The sequence below is a fragment of the Geotrypetes seraphini genome, chromosome 12 (genome assembly GCF_902459505.1).
Source record: "Geotrypetes seraphini chromosome 12, aGeoSer1.1, whole genome shotgun sequence".
Classification (NCBI taxonomy): Eukaryota; Metazoa; Chordata; class Amphibia; order Gymnophiona; family Dermophiidae; genus Geotrypetes; species Geotrypetes seraphini.
Window position 1 is genome coordinate 115,164,049 of NC_047095.1, and position 20,863 is coordinate 115,184,911.

The 20,863-nt window shown below is 39.8% G+C and overlaps 1 protein-coding gene across 1 annotated transcript in view; it reads right to left on the minus strand.

Moving 5' to 3' along the window:
- Nucleotides 1–20,863, minus strand: part of LOC117346323 — a 224,862-nt gene that overhangs the window by 88,736 nt on the left and 115,263 nt on the right. The gene's annotated exons all lie outside the window — the stretch shown is intronic.

Here is a 20,863-nt window from a genome sequence, read left to right on the forward strand (position 1 = left end):
GCCACGTGACACAGTAGAAAATTAGGAATAAGTGGAACCTGGTAGCTAATAAAATACAGTGAACAAACAGAAAGAAAAAAAAATCCCAGAAGAACTCACTCCACAGAAAAAAAATAGAAACGCTTGACACAGTAGAACACTGAAGTAATTTGGGTTCGTTTTCCATGTTTAATTTATAGATAATTTTCAAAAGGAAATTACCCAGTTTCCCTTTGAAAATTAGTTAGGGATAAGTGTAGCCTGGTAGTTAATGCAAGAGAATGAACAGAAAGGGGGGAAGAATAAACCCTAGAACTCAGACTGTAGAAAAAATACAAACAGCTGGCACAGTGGAGACAACCTAAAATCTTTAATATAAACTTGGAAATAGGATCCAACACGATTGTGTTTCGGCTGTTTGGTCTGTGCCAGGAATCTCACTTGATTCTTTTAAAAACGTCTTGATCTGAATGATTAAGGAATTATAAACCGTAAAATAATGGTACTATAGTAAAACAGATTTATTCTGCTTATCCTAGGAATAAGCACTGGATTTCCCCAAGCCTTCTCAATAATGGCCGATGGACTTCTCTTTTAGGAAATTATCCAAACCTTTATTAAACCCTGCTAAACTAGCTGATTTCACCACATTCTCTGGCAATGGATTCCAGAGTTTAATTATACGTGTGAAGAAATATTTTCTCCAGTTTGTTTCAAATCTACTACTTAGTAGCTTCATCGCATGCCTCTTAGTCCTAGTATTTTTGGAAAGAGTAAACAAGCGATTCACATCTAACCCTTCCACTCCACTCAGTATTTTATAGACCTCTTATCATGTCACCCCTGAGCTGTCTACTTTCTAAGCTGAAAAGCTCTAGCCAATTTAGCCTTTTGCTCATAGGGAAGTTGTCCCATCCCTTTTATCATTTTTGTCACCCTTCTCTGTACCTTTTCTAATTCCGCTTTATCTTTTTTGAGATACAGTGACCAGAATTGCACACTTTGAGTAATATACAACAAAACCACAACTACTCCACTTTAATAGCCAAGGATAATGTCTTTAAACGGAAGAAAAAGCCTCAGGTTTATCTAGGCAGGGCATACATGCTCAAGCCTCCTCCACCCATATCATTGGCTACAAAAAACTTCCGTAAAGACTTTACACTTGCCACTAGGTTAAACTTTAGCTTGGGGCACAAATTGCTTGTCTAGCAAAGCTGTACCTAGTGTTGAAGCACAAATGTGGCGTCTCTCAAAAAGCCAACGTTTCACAGATCACTACCGCTTCTTCAGGGCTTGCTGACGCCCCACTTCTTCACACAAATCTGTACAACAAAGTGTAATGCTGATCTTCAATCAACTCCCCTTAATTTACAGGAAGAGAATAATGTCAGTACTCACTGTGCTATTTGCTTCCGCGACTTCCTCCGCAGTATTGTTAGGTGATTTCAACATGCCTGATGTGGATTGGGACACACTTTCCTCTGCTTCCGGCAGCAGCAGGAGGCTATTAAACTCTATGAAGGGAGCAAGACTCAGGCAATTGGTGTTGGAACCAACAAGGGATCAGGCAATACTGGACCTGATACTTACCAATGGAGAAAGTGTCTCAGAGGTCTCGGTGGGTGACACACTGGCCTCCAATGACCACAACATGGTATGGTTCAATCTCAGGAAAGGTTTCACTAAATCTACCACACTAACCAAGGTCCTCAAATTCAAGGACACAAACTTCAAAGAAATGGGAGACTTCGTTCACCAGGTGCTACAAAGCCAAGCAGGAACCGATAACGTGGAAGAAATGTGGTCGACTTTGAAAGCCACCATACAGAAAGCAACAACCCGCTATGTTAAATCAGTAAGTAAACGGCGAAGGAACAATAAGCCACAGTGGTTCTCTGCAGAGATATCGGACCTCATCAAGGAGAAGAAAAAAGGAACAGGAAGTTGTTCAGCAGGAAGTTGTTCAGCAGACGGTTTCAGTTCCGCAGTCAACAGATCGGCCCACCCCTAAGAAGCGCAGAGTGGTGGTCATCGGGGATTCGCTGCTGAGGGGCACCGAGGGTCCAATTTGTAGATCTGACCTGCAATCAAGAGAGGTCTGCTGTTTGCCAGGGGCCAGGATCCGGGATGTAACCGCTTGCCTGGACAGACTCATCAAGCCCCATGACCACTTCCCCATGATACTCATCCACGTCGGAACCAACGACACCGCCAGGAACACCCCAGAGAGCATTCCTGAAGACTTCAGAGCCCTGGGTGAGAAACTAAGGAGGATGGATGTGCAGGTGGTCTTCTCCTCGATCCTCCCAGTAAGGGGCAAGGGCAGTGCCAGGGAGGATCGCATCCAGAGGGCAAATGGCTGGCTGCAGGGATGGTGCAAGGAGATGAACTTTGGGTTCTTGCACCATGGAAGGGCATTGCAAGGACTACAAGGACCAGATGGGTTACACCTGACCAGAAGAGGGAAGAATGTCCTTAGACACCGTATAGCCCGCCTACTACACAGGGCTTTAAACTAGGTAAGTTGGGGGAGGGTACGGGCACAAACAACCTACCTGTCGAGCTAAGCTGCCAATACTTTTTTAAGACTAAGGTAAGTAAACACTGCAATTCTGGGCCAAGAGCAAGTATACACACTTTCGAGTCTGGGGTTGGCTCACATTATAATTCTGGGTCACATTGTAATTCTGGGTCTAAAGGGAGTGCACACTGTAATTCTGGGTCTAGAGGGAGTACACATTGTGATTCTGGGTCCAGCGAGAGAACATACATTGCAAATTTTATTAAAGGAGTTCAAGTAGCCCAAGCGGGAATACCCCCACAGGGTACACACATTTCTGAGTCTGGGATAGGAACACACTTTAGTACCGGGTCTGGGGAGTCCGGGATAGGTGCACGTTGTAACTCCGGGTCTAGGGAAAGTATAAAATGTGCGAATGATGCTAAAAGTGTCCAAGTAGCTCAAGCGGGAACATCCCCGCTGAGATGTAACAAACATACAACATGGAGGGCTATGTACGTAAACGCCCACAGTCTGGGAAACAAGATCCTGGAATTAGAAATAGAAATGAGGAATGCCAACCTGGATGTGGTGGCGATATCTGAGACCTGGCTCACGGACTCCCATGGGTGGGACATGGTCATACCGGGTTACAACTTGCTTCGCCGGGACAAGGAGGGCAAATTGGGAGGAGGTGTAGCATTATATACTAAAGATAACATTAAGGTCACCAGAATCATAGATGTCCAGTACACTGGGGAATCCCTTTGGGTAAATTTGGCCAGAGGGAAGGACAAATACCTATATCTCAGCATAATATATAGACCCCCAAGACAACAGGATGACCTAGATATGGAATTAATCGGAGATATAGAGAATATCACCTTGTGTGGGGACACTGTATTGTTAGGTGATTTCAACATGCCTGATGTGAATTGGGACACGCTTTCCTCTGCTTCCGGCAGCAGCAGGAGGCTATTAAACTCTATGAAGGGAGCAAGACTCAGGCAAAAGGTGTTGGAACCAACAAGGGATCAGGCAATACTGGACCTGATACTTACCAATGGAGAAAGTGTCTCAGAGGTCGACACACTGGCTTCCAGTGACCACAACATGGTATGGTTCAATCTCAGGAAAGGTTTCACTAAATCTACCACACTGACCAAGGTCCTCAAATTCAAGGACACAAACTTCAAAGAAATGGGAGACTTCATTCACCAGGCTCTACAAAGCCAAGCAAGAACCGATAACGTGGAAGAAATGTGGTCGACTTTGAAAGCCACCATACAGGAAGCAACAACCCGCTATGTTAAATCAGTAAGTAAACAGCGAAGGAACAATAAGCCACAGTGGTTCTCTGCGGAGATATCGGACCTCATCAAGGAGAAGAAAAAAGCATTCATCTCTTACAAACAATCAGGGAAACAGGATTCTAGAGAAGTCTATCTGGCCAAGTCAAAAGCCGTCAAAACAGCAGTTAGGGAGGCCAAATTCCGCATGGAGGAGTCTCTAGCGAAGAACATCCAGAAAGGAGATAAATCATTCTTCAGGTATATCAGTGACAGAAATAAGAACTCAGGCGGGATAGTACGTCTTAGAAAACCAAACGGAGACTATGTAGAAACGGACTCGGAAAAAGCCCAACTGTTAAATGAATACTTCTGCTCAGTCTTTAGCCACGAGGCGCCGGGACTCGGCCCTCAGCTACAGACAAGGGTTGATGCAGTTGACCCGTTTAGTAATTTCAAGTTTACACCCAGCGGTGTCTACTGCGAGCTGTCAAAGCTTAAGGTTAACAAGGCAATGGGACCTGACAACCTACATCCCAGGGTGCTCAGGGAGTTGTGTGATGTCTTGGCAGAACCGCTATCTGCACTCTTCAATCTATCCCTTAGTACAGGTAACATCCCGTTGGACTGGAAGACGGCTAACATCATTCCACTCCACAAGAAAGGTCCCAAGATGGAGACGGCAAACTACAGACCTGTGAGTCTCACATTGATAGTGAGCAAACTAATGGAAACTCTAATCAAACACCAATTGGATATGATCCTGAACGAGGAGAATCTACGGGATTCCCGTCAACATGAATTTACTAAGGGGAGATCCTGCCAATCCAACCTGATCAGCTTCTTTGACTGGGTGACGAGGAAGATGGATGTTGGGGAGTCCCTGGACATCGTATACCTGGATTTCAGCAAAGCATTCGATAGCTTACCACACCGCAGGTTGCTGAGCAAGATGAGTTCTATAGGATTGGGTGACACATTGACGAAATGGGTAGGGAACTGGCTTGGAGGTAGGCTTCAGAGGGTAGTGGTGAACGGCACCCCCTCTGAAATGACGGAGGTGATCAGTGGAGTGCCGCAGGGCTCGGTCCTGGGCCCGATCCTATTCAACATCTTTATAAGAGACTTGGCAGAAGGGTTGCGAGGTAAAATAACATTATTCGCCGATGACGCCAAACTAAGCAATGTAGTGGGCAAAAGCACAACGGACACAAATTCAATGCCCGATAACATGATGCACGACCTACTACTACTAGAGCGCTGGTCTAGGTCCTGGCAACTCAGCTTCAATGCCAAAAAATGCAAAGTCATGCACCTGGGCAGCCAAAATCCATGCAAGACTTACACCCTTAATGGTGAGATCCTAACAAGAACTGAAGCAGAACGAGACTTAGGGGTGATCGTCAGTGAGAACATGAAGACTGCCAATCAAGTGGAGCAAGCTTCATCCAAGGCAAGGCAAATCATAGGTTGCATAAGCAGGAGTTTCGTCAGCCGTAAGCCTGAAGTCATTATGCCATTGTATAGATCCTTGGTGAGGCCCCACCTGGAGTACTGTGTGCAATTCTGGAGGCCACATTACCGTAAGGATGTTCTGAGACTTGAGTCGGTCCAGAGAATGGCCACCCGGATGGTCTCGGGACTCAAGGATCTCCCGTACGAGGAACAGCTGGATAAATTACAGCTATACTCACTCGAGGAACGCAGAGAGAGTGGTGACATAATCGAGACATTCAAGTATCTTACGGGCCGCATCGAGGTGGAAGAAGATATCTTATTTTTCAAGGGTTTCGCGGCAACAAGGGGACATCCGTGGAAAATCTGGGGCGGGAAACTGCACGGGGACACCAGGAAATTCTTTTTCACTGAAAGGGTGGTTGATCGCTGGAATAGTCTTCCACTTCAGGTTATTGAGGCCAGCAGCGTGCCTGATTTTAAGGCCAAATGGGATAGACACGTGGGATCTATTCACAGTGAAAGGTAGGGGAGGGTCTTTGGGATGGGCAGACTTGATGGGCCGTGGCCCTTATCTGCCGTCTATTTCTATGTTTCTATGTTTATGTTTCTATGTTTCTATCCTACTTCACAAGCGGCACTCAGCTGTTTTAAACCGGGATCCTCCAATAACCCACCTCCACATCACTCATACAGGGGGGGGGATTAGGGCTATCCTCATTGGATGGCTTACCTCATCATGCCAGAACTGGATTGGCTACCTCAAAATGTGGCTGAACCTCCAGGAAGTCTAAACATATCAAATTAATAAAAGTAAAACCAGTCGATATTTGCATTCAGCCCGTCGGAGTCACAGATCTCAGCTCATAAATCCAACACTGTTCTCTTCGCTGTAATAACAATTGATTCCCACTTCGTGCACTCTGCTCTACTTGATCAATAGCATAGCATTTTAATTGACAAAAATCATGGCCACAATCCAGACAATGTTGAACCATAGGTGCATGTGTTTGTTGTCTCCTTAAAGCACTTCTATGTTCATTCAATTGGATGCGTAATTGCCTAATAGTCTGCCCAACATAAACCTTCGAGCATGGGCATACTAGGCAATACACTACATAATCCGAAATGCACATTGTGCAATGCCTCAATGCATATTCCTTCTGATTTATTGGATTTACAAAACACTTTGAGTAATGGCACTCGTGGACTGGTAGGGGGCATTATAATGCGGTAATGGAATGGATAGTGTGCATGACATGTTTGTGGAGTAAAAACGCCTGCTTTTCGTATGGTTCTGGGTAAAACTAGTTAAAAGCACATGTGAAAGTTAAGGCCACGCCCAATTGAAACGTACGGAAAAGTGTGCGCATAAAAATCTGAATATGGATGTAGCCAAGGCCAGAAAAACACAACAGATTAATATTAAAGAAAAGCATAATAATATTTTCTTTATGTATTTTGCTATTAAGCCAAATCATAGGGGAAATCAGTATATACATAACACTTCTAGAGGTATTAATGACTCCATTTTGTATAATCTTCCTCCATCTTGGTTTCTGTCTTTCTTTATGTTTCTTCTTGGTGTAAGACAGACTGAAGTTTTCCCGCTTAAACAAGGCCTGGGACTGCCAGTGTTCTTTGTGTGGAATGCCCAGAGGGAATAAGAGAAACCTCATAGCTTAAGTATTAACAGATGGTCCTGACATTCCAATGCTGGGTATAGAAGAAGATCTTTCTTGAATAGGTTTTGAATGCAGTATTGATCAGGAATGAAATATGAGTGTTGCTTGTGTATGGGTGAAGGGATCCCTATGTGTGAGAATGATGTGTGAGAGAATGATTTGCATTTAATTTCAAATGTTTTACATATATAAGGTTCAAGAAACTTTAAGGAGAAATTCTGAGAAGACCACATCTGTAAGTTGACCTATCTGACCTTTAAGCTAGCCTACATAGGAATTCTCATTAAGGGGGACTCAAAACCCCAGGCTGTCAGTGTTTCAAGCAAAAGGGTCAGAGAACTATTTTGATTCAAACTTTTAAAGAATACAGGGAGAGGAAGTTTCTTTGGGTATATTATGTTTTATGCATATTCAGAAATTGATATAAACAAAAATATGTTTTGTAAAACTTGTTCCTATGGAAAAGGAATTTTCTTTGTTCATACCTAAAGACAGCCTCTGTTGGCTGATTGGTTGACAGGTGTGATGTCATATTGGTCAGTGTGAAGATATAAAAGAACGCACCAGTATAGACTCTTTGAAAGTCATATTTGCCAGGAGAGATGTACTTTGACATGCCTGACGTTATATGATTCTCCATCACACATATGCCTTCTGAGACAAGAATGTAAGATTAAAATTAATAAATAATAATATTGGACTGGTAATATATGTGTGATTGTCATTATTCCTGAACACTTAGGAGCGAGGTTGGTGCAGTGCAGCGCAGTGCGCTAATCAATTTTGAGGTGTGGCCATAACATAGAGCAGTGTCTCTCAAACTTTTCTAGCTCTGACACACTATACAGAGCAAATGTTTTTCACAGAACATTATAATTGAAATTATAAAATTGCAAAACTAACAAAATATTAAATTTGAGAGTTATTTATTTAAAGTGCTTTAAGCTACGTATGGGTACTTGTAACAACAGTGAAACTAAAGTAGATAGAATAGAATTGCTAATCAATGCGCTGGATGTGCTTGGTTTTGAAGGCAATTTAACTCAAACATGGCTCAATAGTTAACAAGCAAACACGCATTTCATCATCCACCAGCTGCAATCATTCTCTTTATTTTTTTTTTAAATTTCCATCAGAGCTGAAAATTCCATCAGAGCTGAAAAATTATTTAGATGGTTGCAACTGAAGCAGACCATTTAGGCGGGGTTCCCTGAATGGAAAAATCTCAATAATCAATATAGTTTGGAGTTCTTATGGTATAAATTGATATCTGGATTTATGAATAAAAAACAAAAAACTGGTCTTCGGGACATTTGGAGTATTGAGATTAAGCATCAAATTACTGTGTCTCAATGGCCACGAATTTGGTCTTGGAGGATGAGATATACAGTATCTGCATCTATGAGACAAACTTGTTTTTTTCTGTTACATAGAGCATTTTGTTCGTTTACAAAAATTAGATCGCTCTAAGTCTAATAGATGTTGGCATTGCCATCTCGAAGTTGGGACTTTTGATCATCTATTATTCTATTGTCCATTTATTTTGGCTTTTTGGAAATCAATATGGGGCCAAATAAATAGGTTATTAGAAAATCCGGTGGCTTTAACATATGATACTATTTTATTTGGCATGTCAATGAGAGCGAAGAGTCAGATTTCTTCAAAAAACAATAAGCTTTTACTTATTATGACAGGAGTTGCCATTCAACAGATTACATTCAATTGGAAAAATTGGAGCAGATTAAATTACAATTTTTGGTGGAATTCTTTATGTCATCTATATAAAATGGAAAGAACATTAGCCACACAGAAAGGATATTTAAGTAAATTTTGAGATATTTGGGGACCATTAACAGATTATTGTAATGAATAGTTAACATTTTCCCTTAATAATACAATTGAAATGAGGGAATAGGGGTGGGGGGGGGTTCTGATTCTTTATAAATGTTTGTATTAATAGGAAAGATTATATTGTATAATATATGTGAATGCATATGATATGGGAGGGATAGGGGGGTAGCGGGTCATAATTTCATTAATTTAAGTTGATTGTAATAGAATATCAAGTGATGTTTTTAAGTTCAAATGTTATTTCTTGATACGCTTTTTGTAAGATGAAAAAATGAATAAAGATTTTTTAAAAAGAGCTGAAAATCCAAGTTCACAAAGATAAGAAGAACCAAACTGTTTTCCATTCTTTTCCTGATAATTCCTTACATTCGATTTGCTTTCTCAGCTGCTGCACATTGAGTTGACATTTTCAACATATCCTGAATGACGACACCTAGGCTCCTTTTATTAAGACGCGCTAGCGGGGTTAGCGCGTGCGACTCTTAATCACATGCTAACCCCCGTGGCTGGCTAAAATACTAATTCCTGCTCAAGGCAGGCATCATCAACTAGCACAGCAGGCAGTTTAACGTGTGCTATTACGTGCGTTAAACCGCTACCGTGGCTTAATAAAAGGGCCCCCCCTAGATCCTTTTCCTGGGCAGTGACTCCTATCACGGAACCCTGCATCAGGTAGCTATAGTTCGGGTTCCTCTTTCCCACATGCATCACTTCGCACATGCTCACATTAAACATCATCTGCCATTTTGATACCCAGTCTCGCAAGGTCCTCTTGCAATTTTTCACAATCTTCTTGCAATTTAACAACTAATTTGAACTACTTTGTGTCATCAGCAGATTTTTTTTTTTGTAAATCTTTATTTTTATACATACAATACAATACAATACGTACAATCACAATTTTGTATCAAATTATCTAATCCTAATGATTTCATAATTCTGCTAGGTTTTTTTATCCATTAAAGGATCTATAACAGCATTAAAATCCCCTGCCACAACTAAATTAGAAGCAGCCAGTGGTAGTAACAATTATTGTAGAGATTTTAAAAATTCAATTTGATTCGAATTAGGTGCATATATATTAAAAAGCACCATTGTAGTATTTCCCAGGTTCATGTCTACATATAACCATCTTCCTGAAGGATCGGCAGCTATCAACTTGGACATAGCAGTGCATCTTTTATTCACTAAAATTGCTACACCTGCTTTTTTCTTCACAGCTGGGGCATAAAAGCAATGTTTAACCCAATCTCCTTTTAGTTTTTGAGACTCTAAGTCCGATAAGTGAGTCTATTGTATATAGCATATATCTACACTGTTGTTTTAAAAACAACAGTGTTTTCTTCCTCTTTATCGGATGGTTGAGGCCATTAACATTTAACAAGAATATTTTAAATTCCATTAAAGATTTTACTTATAGGACACATAAATCTTATCAAATAATTCAAGTATTGATTTTCCTCTATATTTCTCATTTTCCTTAAATTAATATATGGAATATAATACCTAATCATCTCAAACATCCCCTTCTCAAATCCCCTTCCCTCCCCTGATCTCTTATGCCTTATACTTCTAAGAATCCAATACCCCTTCTCTATTCCCTCCCATATACCCCCTTATTATATTACAATAACTTGAAGACATAAAATCAGACTGGTAGCCCCTACCCTCCCCCAAGCATCTTACTTCACTATTTCCTCTATTCAATAAAAATTAATCTTCCTATATGATTATAAAATTTATTTCTAGATATATAATCTTACTTGAAAAAAATGAACCATTTAAATTCCCCCCAAATGACAATTCATTCATTTTTGAAACTTATTAATGTAATTATTCATAAATCTAAAAAAATATAATGCTTGTTGGTTTTTTCCCACCATTCATGAAATATAATTAACTATCCCTTATATAGTAATATTTCATTTACATTTTAGTTTTATCAATTCATATATTAGACTAAATATTTACTGGAGTATAATGAAACATATAAATGATTGACCATGGATATGAGGGATCACTGTATCATTACCAATATCATATTTGAGAGAGATCTAATCCTTATTTCATTATAAGTTCAAAAGTATTTGTTTTTCTACAGATATTCATCTTAGCAGATTGCTAGCGTCAGTAGTGTTTGATTTTTGTTCTTTCTTCTTGGTGTAGATTCAGGTCATCATAAAATATTCCCAGCATATCTCAATAAAAAAGATTCAAGTTTAACTTCATCCCATATCTGATCTTTGCATTGTTGGACCTCCTAACAGTCATAACAATAAATTCTTTGGGACTGCAGTCTTCTTGAAACAGGATTTTAAGAAATGTACATTTTATATTCACGAGGAATCAGCATAGGATGAGTATCACCATTCACTGTATAATTTTCTCACTTGTTCCTCCGTGTATCATTCAATGTGCTGTCTATTTTGCTTTGTATCTCCTTGTGTTCAGTCTGGGAGATCTTTTTCCAAGTGACTGGGTGGCCCTCTGAGTCACAGAAGCATGTAAGTAAGATAATGTGTCACACTGGTTGAATTGCTATTGTCTCTGCACCCAGAGTCTGTCTTGGATGTAAGTTTTAAACACCAGTGTCACAAAAAAGCAGTATACAAGTCCCTATTTCCTTCCCCTCTTGTAGGGGATCCTTATTATCATTGAATATTGAATTCAAAAAGACCTTAGTGGCAGGGGAGAAAGACAGAAGACCACAAATCCAGGAAGACCTATGACAACTGAACAGTAAGATGCAAAAGAGCAGACTGGATGGATGGATGGCATGGTTAACTAAGTGGACAGCATGAATTCTGCCAATCTGCACAAGTTTATGAAAAATGTGTTATGCCGCCAAATCAAAACTTTTTAGCGGTTTTCAAAACATTAAAAGGGAATTGAAAACTCTGCAACGCTTTATATTTTGTTGGATTTGCATCTATTGTCCACATTTGCTGGGTACAGGACCTTACTGCTCAGTGCAGACTGTTAAGATGTTTTGCAGCATTGCAATGGACTTATGAAGCAAATCAGTAGTTGCTTTAATCATGTGTTATATTTCAAGAACACCGCAACAACCACAACTGGACGCCAGGGGGCACTGTTGCCTGTAGCAGTCACTATACATCAGCCGCTTACTCTTTATTTTTAGTTTTAATGCTCAGATATTTTAAGCATCCTGTTTCCTTTCTGTTTCTTCCTACATGATCAAGCATGTGAGTGCAGAGCCTTTCAGAGAGCACTAAGCCAAAGAGATCAGATCATCGCATCGGTGGAGAAAAAGCACTGTTCCCCCACACCTCTTATGCCTCTCCTCATCTTATATAAACCCTTCCGGTACTCACTGCTTCCTGCCTGCCTTCACAGCAACACTGGACTCCACCATTCTAGATCTGAACTGTTCCTCTAAGCTACTTCTGTTTCTCCTCCCCCCACTCATCTTATAACTTCTTATGACATCATGTAAATATTTGAATATTTTACTGTATTAGCTATATTACCTGCTCAAGTGTAGAATCTTTTCTGTTTTGAATAAGTATTCCCATAGTTCCATGACAATTTAAAACCAGTTTCAGCAACCATTTTAATATCATATAAAGCCAGTAATAAAAATATTAAAGTAATTCTGTAATTCTCAAAATTTTTCCAGATCAATGTAAATAAAGAGTAGTAAAAATGAAATATCTGTTCCATCAATATAATAATCTTTAGTTCATAGGTGTTTCCTGAGATGATATAAATTCCTTAAGTTTCTCTGGATCTTCAAACTGATGAAACTTTTCTTTGTATGTGACTCTCATTAGAGCTGGGTAGTATAATCCATACTTAGCTCCGATGTCTTTCAGAGGTTGTCTGAGTTGTAAAAATTTCTTTCTGATTTGGACAGTCTCTTTAGCAAAATCTGTGAGAAAGAGCAGCTTAGAATCTTTGTATGTCAGATTTTTTGTTTCTTTTGCAGCTTTTAAAATATCCAATACTTGTTAGAATCTTAATAATCTCAATATTACAGGTCTTGGTTTTTCTTGATTTTGAGTTTTTTTATTCCAATCCTGTGTGCTCTTTCAATTTCTATTGAACTTTTTAATTTAATTGGAAAAATTTTTGGTAATACATCTTCTAAAAAGGAAATCATGTTTTTCCCCTCAGCTCCTTCCTTTAATCCAATTATTCTTAAATTCTGTCTTCTAGACCTGTTTTCTAGATCTATCATTTTTTTATTCTTTTCCTTTAATATGTTATGATCTTCTTTGTAGTTTTGTTGTATATGTTCAATTTTTTCCAGTCTGTTTTCCATCTTGTCAATCCTGTTATTTAATATATCAAACTTGCTGTTCATAAGATTCATCTCTTTCTTCATTTCAATTAAATTGAAATTAATGTTCCTTAATTTTTCCATTACTTCTATTATATCTAAGGCATCCATAGGCAAAGGAATTCCGCTGGGAGTCTGTGAATCTTCTTTTAATCTTTTAGTCTTTCCTGCAGATTTAGCAGGAGTTTCTTGTAACTTCTGTTTAGTTGATGTCATTTCCAAGGATTTCAAATTGAAATATGAGAAAAATTGTTGCTTTAAATTCTAATAAATGATGCTCAGTGGAAGAAGATCAACTGCTAGCCAGCCATCCACCAAGCCTCCAAGTTCTGGAATCCCATCAGCAGATTTATTTATCTCACTAGTTATTGATAAATGTGTTGAAAAGCAGCAGTCCCAGAACAGACCCCTGGGAAACCCCACTATTTACCCTCCCCCATTCTAGTTTAAATGCCAAGAAATGTATCACCTGTATTTCTCCCTAAAAATCCTTTTTCCTGTGTCAGAAAGATGTAGGTATTGCTCCATCTGCCTATGTACTTAAAAGCTTTTCTTTTTTTTCAGAAAGATCATAAAGGTAATCTTTAACAGAACATCATCTGAGTCTTTCACACATAAGCACAGTATCCCGCAAGGCTCCATCCTATCGCCGTTGCTCTTTAAATATATTTATGTCCCCTCTTCTAACTCTGGGTCAGCTTAATCCACTCAGTCGATCTTACTGACTCAGAGGAAGTAGCATCCATTAACCAGAAATTTGAAAAAATTAAAACATGCTTAGACTCTAGGCCACAGGTGTCAAAGTCGGTCCTCGAGGGCCAGAATCCAGTCGGGTTTTCAGGATTTCCCCAATGAATCTGCATGAGATCTATTTGCATGCACTGCTTTCAATGCATATTCATTGGGGAAATCCAGAAAACCCGACTGGATTCCGGCCCTCGAGGAGGGACTTTGACACCCCTGCTCTAGGCTATCCCTTAATATCAATAAATCAAAATTAATGATCTTTCCCTTCAAAGATGCCTCCTTAAAACTTGAGTCCCTACCAATCAAAACTGTATCCACTGTGAAGTTGCTAGGAGTCACCTTTGACAGTAAATTTACATACCACGAGCATATTAGTACGGTTGATCAGAAATGCTTTCATCGACTTAGAATGATTTGCTCTCTTTCAAAACTACTTGAACCTGCTTCCTTGAATACTTTGATCCACTCTCTTGTGATTTCCTGCATAGACTGCTGTAACGACCTTTACAAGGGCATAACCAAAAAGGAAATAAGACGCCTTCAGATTGTGCAAAACACAGCCATCAAAATTATCTATAACGCAAAAAAATATGATCACGTTTTACCTCTTTTATTCAAAGCATCCTGGCTACTAATTGAACTGGAATCAGCTACAAAATCCTACTTTTAACCTTTAAAATCTGTTTCAGTAACCACCAGAGTTCATTGATAGACTTCTAATCCCGTGTAGTCCATCTAAATCACTCCGTTTCATGTCACAGAATCTCCTTACTTTAAAGTTAATCGACACGTTGAGATCTAATAATTTCGCTGTCACCGCACCTTCCCTCTGGAACTCTTTGCCCAATTTTTTACACATAGAGTCCGTACTAAGCCAATTTAAATCCAAGCTAAAAACCTTTTTGTTCCAGGATGGGTTTGAGGAAAAACTGTCCTTTTAAGGACTAAAATAATGCTCTGTTTTCATCCCTACCTATTGTTTTCTCCCTTCTCTGTGTTCTTTTCTCCAAAGATTGTAGTTCCTCCCCATTTCCCATTTCTTTGAAGTAAGTCTGTATGTTATGTCATTTGTTGTACTAATATATCCTGATATTGTTTAGCATTACTAATTTTTTATTTGATTTCATGGTATTTTCATTGTACATCGCCTAGAAGTTTGATTAAGCAGTATGAGAAATTTTAAAGCCACTTGAAACTTGTAGCCATAGACTGAAAAGGCTCAGTCCATACCGAGGACCTCAACCCTTCCCTCAGCTTCCGGAAAGCTCTCTGTACTACTGGGTGTCAAAATATTTTTTTCATTCTGATTTTAAAGGTCTTACATTCCTGGATTGACTTAAAGCGTCTTTTTAGAATTCTCACCATAAAATCATCATAAGAAGAATATAACATAAGAATTACTGCTGCTGGGTCAGACCAGTGATCCATAGTACCCAGCAGTCCGCTCCCGCAGAGGCCCTTAGATCAAAGAACCGAGTCTAACCTTACCTGCGTATGTTCTGGTTCAGCAGGAACTTGTTTAACTTTGTCTTGAATCCTTAGAGGGTGTTTTCCCTTATAACAGCCTCCGGAAGAGTGTGCTGGATTTCTACCACCCTCTGGGTAAAGAAGAACTGGTTTTGTCCTGCAGAAGTAACATCTTGGCTGGCATTGCAATGTTTAATGTGTAGACTAATTCTAGTCTTTACCATCTGGCTCTTTTTACCCATCCACCTTTCTGTAACCGGCGTCCATGTTACAGACGCTGGTTAGAGAATCGGGTTAGATTAGACACGGCCCGCTACACTTATCGCGGCAAGGGATCTCTCTGCCGCTATAAGTATAGCGGGCTGCGGCCCCCTGTCCGATTGCAGGCAGGAGGGTGCCCAAAACCTCATGCCGAAAGATGCTCCCCCCGACACTACCGACCGCCCCCCCGACACTACCGACCACCCCCCCCCGACACTACCGATCTCCCTCCCACCCCGACACTACCTACATTGTAAGCGTTTCTTCCTCTACTAGGTAGACGCAGAGGGCCGCCTAGGTTCGCCTAAGGCCTGCCTAAGGCCCTTAGGCGAGCTTAGGCGTCTTGCGGGCCTCCCTAGGCTCCCGGAGGTGCCTTCAATATAGGCAGCCTGCCTGGGGAGCATTTTTTTTAAAAACGTGCATCCCGATTAGCTGATTAGACAGCTGTAGGAGGCCTACAGCTGTCTAAAATCGGGACGCACTTTGTAGAATCAGGGCCAGAATGTATAGGTATGTTTGGGAGAGTTATGGGTTATGTAGAAGAGGGTTTTTGTTTCAAAGACAGATTGGTTTGAGCAAGCGAAACAGTACATGAAAAAAAAGTTTTCCCTGCCTTTGTATTTTTATCTCAGGGTTCAAATTAGTCCTGAATATGTATTTTTGTTCCCCTGTATGGATTTTAAAATTGTGTATTGCCCGAAATGTATGATTAGGGAGTAATCAATTTTAAATGCATTTTAAAATTAAACTGGGAAGCTTAAAATAAAAAGATTAACAAAAATAAAGGTTAATTACCTATATTTTTCTGAAAATTGAAATATATGTGAAACAAAGGGCTTGCTAACCTTGTTACTGGTAATGAACAATTATAATAAATTTTTATGTAAGTGGATGAATTTGGAACTGAGTTTTTGCTTAATTTTTACTAGTAAGCTCTTCAGGATAGGAACCTGATAAAGAATATGAATTGAAAATAATTCCCTGGTGCTAGTGGAAAGTCTAATTTTACCATGTAGATAATGGGTCTGCATGTTTTAATTTTCCTGTAGCCATATTTGGTACCAAAGGACCCTGAAAAAGTTTATTGAATCTTTGCTTTATCTTTCAGCTAATACAAGTCTCGACAGAATACCGACTAGTCCTGTTTGCAGAGGGGAGAATCCACATGTTTCTTTTGTTCTCTCTTCTTAATGAGTGTGTTTGCTTACAGTGCCACATCGACTGCACTCTGAGAGAAAGGAGCAGTACTACATTCCACCACTAGAGCTGTGGAGAACACAGAGAAAATTCCGAAGCTGAATTTTCGGCAGGAATTTCAGTGTTCCTTTGTCTTTGTTCAACTAATTAGATGTAGTGCGGGTATGTTTTTCCCTTGGACAAAGGAAAGAAAGAAAAAAAGCAGTTCCATAGTTGCAGAACAGACGAGCTTGAATTCTGAAAACGCTGCAGCATGAACTTTTAAAGCCATTATTTCAAATTCACTGAAATTAATTTAGAGACTCTGACCTTACAAGTTGCTAAAAATATTTGCAAAAGACATTTCTGGACTCATAAACAATTTGGAAAAAAAAGACTTTATCTTAAACCACTTTACTTTAAATCACTTCATTTGAATTAGGCTTCTGAACATTAATTATGCTTTTACATAATTCAATAGGTTTATTATGATATTGTGTTAGTAACTGTATTTTCTTTATCATTGTCCTCATGCATCGTTCTTAGAAAATATTTTGTTTATCCTGTATTTTAAATTTTATTTCATATTACTGTATTTCCATATACAGGGTAGATTCTAAGCTGTCACACATTGCCACAGTATGGTTTAATTGGGTGTAACTGCTGACATCATCAGTCTTTTTAATGATTTTAATTTAAATTTGAGAAATGTGTTCTTGCAACACACACAGAAAAAGAAAATTATATCTGATGTGCATTTTTACTGAGTGCATTATCTGCACATGGGTTACATTTCCATATTAAGCATATATTTGGGTTTTCTTAACACTGTGCATTATTTTACACTTTATTGATTTAATTCCAGGTACAGTGGTGCCTCGCATAACGGACGCCTCGCACAGCGAACGCTGCGCACAACGAACTTTATGTCGTGATTCGTACAACGGACTTCGTTTCACACAACGAAGTCGCCCGAGCTGCATCCTTCCGGGGTTCCTTCTCCTTACCTGCCCTGTCGCAGCACACAGCCGAACGGAAATCTTCCCGATGTCAGCGCTGACGTCGGAGGGAGGGCTTAAGCAAAGCCCTCCCTTCCTCCGACGTCAGCGCTGACATCAGGAAGACTTCATCTCTCGAGGAACCTACAGTTAGAGCGAAACGGAGACGCTCCGTTGAGCGTTTAATCATAGCCGAGTGTTGATTGTATTTATCATCATATACAGTCATCAGTTGCCCTGGGCCCCGGATAAAAGCTAAGTACTAATAGCCAAATACTTTTTTGCTTTATAAGAATTGAGAAGTGTCTACGAGTAGGAAGAAGGCAATGGCGAACGAAAGAGGGGGGAGGGGGCGGTCCGCCTCGAAGAATGTGCACAGCTGGTCAGGTCCCCCGATCGACCGACAACAGGCCCGGCCGACAAACCTCCCTGCCCTGTAGCCGCGAATCTAAATTACCTCTTACAGCAGCTTCAATAATCCAGCTGCTGTAAGAAGGTAATTTAGATTCGCGGCTACAGGACAGGGAGATTTGTCCGACCGGGCCTGTTCTGTTGTCGGTCGGGTGCAAAAGCGCCACAAAGGTGGAGGCAGGGAGGGAGGAAAGGTGGAGTGGAGAAGAAAAGACGCTTAAGGGGGGAGAAGGCCCCTGAAAGCACATGTTGGAGCAGGGGATGAGAGGGAGGGAGAGAAGGGGAAATATTGGACAAGGGCAGAAGGGATGCTAAATCATAGGGTGACAGGCAGAGAGAACAACAGGAAAAAGAGTGGAAGCAATCTTGAACCCTGAGGGTGAGGGCAGAGAGAGGTGGTGAGATGATTGATCATGGGGAGAGGGACAAAAGGGAATAGAGATGGGATAGGAAGATAGTGGAAGTAAAAGGACAGGGAGATGTATGTTTTTAGATGTATCTAAATAAAAATAATAACAAAAAATTTATCTTTTTTATGTCATCTTAGCATATTTTATGCTGCAGAACGAATTATTTTTTTTTACATGTATTCCTATGGGAAAACGCGTTTCACATAACGAACGTTTCACATAACAAACTTGCTCCTGGAACCAATTAAGTTCGTTGTGTGAGGCACCACTGTACTATAAAATAACACATTTGAGCATAGGGACCAATTAAGTTAGGTAATACTGAGGTTCTCTTTATTTTAGCGAAATCTAGGGATTTAGATATGTTTACTATATATCTAGGGTTCTATTTTTTCTTTAGCTATACTTTCTTTACATTTTCTGACCTTTTTTAAACTTCAAAAGTACTGGAGTTTCATGAATACCTCTATGAATAAAAGAACAGACGCTAGTTTAGTCTCTGCTCTAGGACTGTAATTGCACCTAGAACAGACACTGTCGGTATACCTACCATTGGAATGGTAAGTTTCCTGTATGGTATAGCTTAGCCAGCAACTTACATAAATTACTTGAATGGGTTTTATCTAGGATAGTGGATGGGATTTGCTTGCATTCTCACTAGAGAATTCAAGTAAGCTTTGGGTAAGCTCTTCTAGGCACCTGCCTTTGCAGGCCTAGGTAGTACATTTTTCTGGCTTTTACTATCTAATTGGCAATAAAAGAATATACTTGCACAGACACACACTGATCCATAAGAAGAACTGTACCCACTGTAATCCCCCCAGCCACAGATAATACCACGAGCTCAGTTATGAATATTACTTCATAAATTTAGTAATATTCAAGAGGGGATTGAGGAGTAGTGGCTCGTGGCCAGTAGGGGGTGATGTTTATGGGACGGTAATGAAATGGATATCAGAACATGATAGTGCAGTATTTTTGTGGAGTTTTTCTACAAAAGCGCCTGTTTTTCGTATGAATCTGGGTAATTCTAGTTAGATACAAACATATGTGATAGTTAAGGACACGCCCAATAGAAGCGTACGAAAGACGTGTGAATAAAAATCTGAATATAAATGAAGCTAAAACCAGAAAAACACACTACAGATTAATATAAGGGAAAGAATGGTGTTCTTTTTATGTACTTTGCTGTTGGGCCAGATCATGAAGGAAACCAGAGGAATCCATTTTGTTTCTCTGTCTTTTCTATATCTTCTCAGTCTTTGGAATCCATTTTGTTTTCCAAGTCTTTGTGCTCAGCATCGTGGCGTTAATTAATACCACATGTGCTTGCTTTAGACTAGTTAGGAAGATAACGTGTCCCAAACTAAGATATAACAGGAATTAAATATAGTTATGAATGAAAATTATGAATGAAGGCTTGACCAAGCAAGTATGAATCAAGCAAGTATAAATGAAGTAAATGTGATTGTATGGCTGTGTACTGAATAAAAGAATGGGTTTTGAAAAACATATGATATATCTTTGCAACCTAAAGAAATCCTAAAGCAACATCTGGAAGTAATTAAGTCAGAGACTCCTGCTCTAACATAGGAAGGCTTCTGTGTGAAGCTGTTAGCTCAAGGGAAGGCAGCCCCTCCTTCAGGCTGACAACTTTTCAGCACTGTGTGTGGATGAAACTTAGCTGACAAGCAAGCTGACCAATTTTCAGCACCCTGTTAATAATTGTAAATTCTCTGAAATAAGTTTTACTTATGTACATATTCTGATATTTGACATTTGCTTATTTCTGATCGGAAAAAGAAGTGGTACCTTTGAAAGCTAATCCAAAATTTATTAAATTAGCCCAATAAAAAGGATTATTGCCTTATTTCTTTAGTAACCAGTGCCTAGAAGTGAGATGGTGGGACCTGATATAGAAGAAAAGTTAATGCAGAAATCTGATTTCTTTGTAGCAGGGCTAGAATTTTAAGTGTGGCTTTTGTGCCCGGGCCAGTCCCCAAATGAATAGGAAAAACCTGGCTCGGACCGCAAGCAAGAATTTTGTACGCCTTTTATATGGTTAAGTGAAGGAAAACCCGGATACCGGATTTCTGGAAAACAGCATCAGGTTTATTAGTGTCCCAAATAAGAATATGAAAAAAAACATTCACAATTGGTTTCTTAGACTCCCTTAGGTGCTTCCTGCACTCTGATATAGCTCAGTCCAGGTGAGTCATATGGACATTAACTGAGGAACTGGATAGCCCATCCTTATCCAAAAGAAAACATCATTCAAAACTCAAAACTCTACAGTAGTCCAGTGCCCTCACTGTTTCATATCCCCTC